Below are 5,523 nucleotides of genomic sequence, written 5' to 3' on the forward strand. Positions count from 1 at the left end.
AGGGCTTCTTCGTCACTGCTATCACTCATTTTAGCTGGAATACTATGAAATCACACCTGCAACACCTTTCTTCGCATTGAAGACTGAAAAATGAACAGCATCCGCGTCGTTTCCGTTCCGATGTCATGTGTTTGGTGCGCGGGCTGAACGTCGTGTCGTTTCCGTTCCGAGGCTTCGCAAGCTTCCGCGGTGTTTCCGATCCGAGCAGGTGCGCGACAAGCTTAACAATCCGTTGGGTCCATCGTCTGGCCGACGTCGCGTCGGAAGGATGAGCAGAATGGCCGTCCCGCAGACGTCGCCAAACGTCGGCCGACGTCAACTGGACCTGGAAGTGTTAGCAAGGCATGACGTATATGTATTTTTGTTATGAAAATATATGGGGAACTATTTTCTTCGTATATTTTTTTGTGGGAATATTGCATGTTTAAAAAAAAAACAGTATGTAGTTAGTTACAGACAGTTTCTTTGATCTAGAGACAAGATTGACAAAGTGAGACTCAAATTAAGTTTCTATGGAGTGTAAGTTTACTTCCACAAACCCATTAGAATAGTCACAAAATGCACTGCTTCTGTTCATACATATAAAGCTAAAAAAAAGCGATGCACAATTTGTCTGATTATGATGAAATACAGAAGAAAAATTAAACGCTATCTTTAGAATGTTCACAAGAAGAAAAACCCTTCACAGGCTGTGTGGACCATATTTATCAACTTACTTTTCCGACGCATTTTGATATGCAAATGACAGTAATTGACAGTATTTCCCTAACATATATATGTACACAATTTAGCCCTTGAGCCTGGACTATTGGTCATTCATCCAAGCCGAGAGCTCTTAAAATCCAGAATGGTAGCTGCAGAACATGGGGTTTCCTTGCAATGCTACACAGAGAGAGAGGTAGAACCTCCACTTCGGCCGGTACCCAGATGCCACAGGCTACGAGCCACTGGCACTCTCTACACGTATATCAAGAGGTGCCAAAGATATTCTACATAAACTAAGAATAGGATACCAGAGCGTGGCAGTTCATAGTCAATGCCTTTGCTGACCATTGCTCCCACTGTGGCGTGCTCTAAAATACTTGGATGGGTTCACCAAGGGAGTGTGTATAGCACACAGCCTGGCCACTCATCTAAGCATTGTCGGTACTATTGCCTCTTATTCAAGAGACCTTTATTCAGCCACTAGAAATAGGATATCTCAGGTGAAGTACTTAGCCCAGCTCTTTTCAACAACCTCATTGTCAAACTCTTACTCAGGAATTTATGTTTTTTTCAGAGCAATTAATTATAATGGAATATATTTATCACTTTTTCCATATAACCAGTGTGATTGCAATGTCACTTCTTAATTTATTATTTTAAGGTCTGCAATATTACTTTATTATAGTTATATTCTCGTCTATTGAGAAAAGAAACTGCGAGCCACTGACGATTTATAATTAACGGAAAGATAAATGCAAGAAATAACTTCAACATTTATTATTTATTATTCACTATGTACACAATACATTATCACTTAATGAATGATGCCCTACACAATCACCCCACTCACTCACCTTTCGCATTACATGGTAATCCTATCACTATAATAGCAGTCACTTCACAAAGTCATTTCAAAGTAGTCATTTCACCGATATTTATTTCACAATACTCAGTCACGTATCCCGAATCATTTCAAAGTTCGCACTGCACAACTCAAGCCTTATAAGTTCAGTACTTGGTTATTTATCCTATAGTTCCGTTATTTAGTTATTCAGCACTTTATATATGTGTATATATAGATATATCAGTATCTGGAATTTCTAATGACAAAGTAGCTAAAAGGGTAAAAAGCACGTCCTTTTCAGCCGGTGGTGAACAGCGATTTCTCTTCCTATGCAGTTGCTTAGGCCTAAGAAAGTTGCTACCGCCAATAAGACATTTGCTAGTTATGTCAAGCTTTCTTACTCGCGGGAATATTTACATATACTAACGAGGATAACCACCTTTTATTCGACCATATAGCAGTCACACCTTACATTCGCTAGTATTCATATTTTGTATATAGATAATTGTATGTATCTATATACGGTTACGTTAATTAATTGTAATTATCGTGACACTCATGATCTGTATTTTTTTTACTAACAGCTCTCAAAGGTAAACAGTATAATCTATGTGGATGACCTTGCACTCGCCTCCACTAGGAGGTTCAATATGAAGATGGCTTGGCATTGTCTGGATCCCATGTCTGATGAATTCTGGAGAGTAGGACTGAAGGTAGCAGCCAAATCGAAGGCCATGTCTCTGAGATTGAATGTTCAAGGATCTCAGCCATACGTCCAGGGAATGGACCCGGAGTGGGTACAGGTCTTGCAATACTAGGGGTATTGATTGACCAAAGACACTCTCCAGAGAAAGGTTCAGTGCCTGATTGACTACATCAAGGCACGACCTGTCATGAGTGCATTGTGCAATGCAACAGAGATAGACACAGGATACTAAGATCCTTTTAAATCCATGTGATCTGTCTCATCGTGGACTAGGCCTCTGTCTCATTGATCTCCATTACACCCAAACTCAGGGCATGGCTTGAGCTGGCTCAAATTTATGCTACCAGGGTCACTCTGGGTACTCTCTTTTCCTGGGCACATTGGTCTAATGAAAGCTAAGGTCATTCAGGCTCCCCCAAACAGATGCTACTACGTCACCTCGAACATGACTATGAGTTGTTTGCAAGGTGCTCCTGGCTGTCCCATCCAGCCACGGCGTGCTGCTTTCAGCTCAAGAAAACATTTATGGCCAAGGGCATGGACTCTCCTCAACCTGCCTATGTCCTACCCTCGCCGTAGGAACAGACCATGATCGAGATCTCGGTCATAAAAATGAATAAACACAAAGACCAACACTCCATGCTTCAAAGGCAGAGGTGTAGTGAATCATTAGATGCATCACTCCTCCAGGTAAAATCCCTTACTTCATAAACAGACCAGTTGATCCAAAGCTTCATCCATTCAGGTAGCAGACAAGGCCTCCTCGTTACAGGTAGAGATTGTTGGCATCATGGGAGCCCCAGCCCATGCATCCCGAAGGGCCGAAGGGAGGGACATGTCATTCATACTAATTCCAGAGACACAATTAACAGCCTCAAACAAGGTATTCCCAATGATAATGTCTGTGTACTGATTACTATTATCGTTATAGTGTAACGAATTCTCGGATTTCTCATTCATCACTGGGATCCTTGCCACATTGGCATATAGGGAACAAAATTTCAGACCAATTAGCAGAGTTTGTTAGGGGGCAGCCCCCAGAGGATATTTAGCAGAGTTTGTTAGGGGGCAGCCCCCACAGGATATTTAGCAGAGTTTGTTAGCGGGCAGCCCCCAGAGGATATTTAGCAGAGTTTGTTAGGGGGCAGCCCCAGAGGATATTTAGCAGAGTTTGTTAGGGGGCAGCCCCCAGAGGATATTTAGCAGAGTTTGTTAGGGGGCAGCCCCCAGAGGATATTTAGCAGAGTTTGTTAGGGGGCAGCCCCCAGAGGATATTTAGCAGAGTTTGTTAGGGGGCAGCCCCCAGAGGATATGGTCGTACAACCAAGTAAAGCACTACTTAGACATAAAGTAGAGTCTGTGGGTTATGCTGGTGCCCTGCGGTTCCACAGAGGGAAAGCCAGAATCTCTCCCTTAGCCATGTGGTATACTGACATGACAGGGTACAAACCAGTAGTCTGAAGTGCTGAAGTGAATCTACACAGATTTAGTTAGCGCTATCAGTCACTGATTCCATTGAGCTTGATGAACATTTTTATGAGTATATGGGTACACCAGTATCCACATTATAGCACTATCTTCTGAATTGTTAGCATGCAAGCCCCCTCCGCCGAACCTGAGTACTGCAGCTGGGTTGGTGAGATGATTATGCTCAACGCTAAACCCGTTGAAGCTAGAAGGCCTCTAGGCATTCCGGCATCACATTAAGTTTCAAGGCTAGATACAGTTCAGGTGAAGCTTGCCTTCACAAATCAAACTGGCATTTACTCGCTGACCAGGGTTACAACTCCTGCTGAAGATTGTACATGTATTCATCTTTGCGCAATATCAAAATAGAATGCAAAAACACAGCGAACTTTTTTTCCCTCCTGCCACAGCATGCTGCTAATAAGGCGTTATATGCAGTTACTCGCAATAGCTTCCTACCGAATTGCAACATATTTCACATAATAGCGGGGGGAGGCTATTTCAATAATTGGTGATTTTTGGAAAATCATTCAAATTCACGGGGACTGTTCAGAAGTAGGCTCCATTTATTTTTTCATGACTAGTGATACCATTTTTATTTGTTTTTATCAATATTTACCTATTGCACTTTTAACTCAAAGATACGAAAAATATTATTAAATAATTAGATTAGTCTGGGGTGAAATTCCCGTTTTCTATATTCTCTTCGTCATTTTAGCAGTAATTACTTAACGATGTATTCAAATTATGTTGATTTATTTAATCGTGTATAGTATAATTCTAGTTTTTAAGATTATTTTTTCTGCAATTAAGCATAATATTACACATGGTGAAAGTATATTACAAACTAGAAACGTATATATTATTGGCAATATCTATAATATGCAACAACTTTTCACATGTACTATATTCCCCTATCCGCAATTACCATGTATTTGATATCCCATATATAATGGAACAAAGGAGAACTAAACACTCTTTCCGAAAAAACTGGGACATTCACAAACTTTTCTGTGGTGAGGTTCCATAACTTCTCATAGGAAAAATTGTACCAAATTCGATCCTTCAGGTTTGGCTTTTTCCGATTCCATTTTCAGCATACCAAATACCTCATGTATGCTGTCAGCATCGTGAGAGAGTGGCATGAAAATGACATCTGTGTTATGCAGATATCTACTGATGGATGCAAAGTAGGATTTGTCAAACCCTAATCTGATCCCTACTTCTGAACACATTTGAGATGCCCCAAATGCTGTTTGAAATATTGTCGGCTCTGTACTAATGACAGCTTTTCGCCAGCAAAAGAAATGGATCTTGGAGAACTCGAAGATACCTTTGATAACAGTAGGGTTCTTTTGCAATGTCCCCAAGCATCTAATCAAATTGTCTTTCAAGCCAACTTTTGTCTTGGATGGCAAATCAGCATTTTCAATACTTCATAATTTATCAAGTACAACATCAAGTGATATACAAACATGTAATGACGAACACATATAACCTAACCACCTAACACCAACTGGCACAAATATCCTAGGCAACATTATGTTTTTTTAAATTCTTTTAAGGACTCAAGACAAAATAATTTTGCATGTCTGTTCAGTAGTTCATGAATGGTTACCCGTCAATAGCATTAAAGTTAATTGGCCACTGTAAGCGGGCCTCATCATTAATATCCTCATAAAAATCAGTCACTTCTGTTAATTCCCTGAGGTTATGACATGTTTTTATTCATATTGGTTATCTTCAATGAAGCTAGAGTGTCATCTCTTTTACCAATAGTTGCCTGCCTTTTCTTGCGGAA

The sequence above is a fragment of the Penaeus japonicus genome, unplaced genomic scaffold (genome assembly GCF_977035675.1).
Source record: "Penaeus japonicus unplaced genomic scaffold, GWHDUDI00000001_assembly GWHDUDI00000020, whole genome shotgun sequence".
NCBI lineage: Eukaryota > Metazoa > Arthropoda > Malacostraca > Decapoda > Penaeidae > Penaeus > Penaeus japonicus.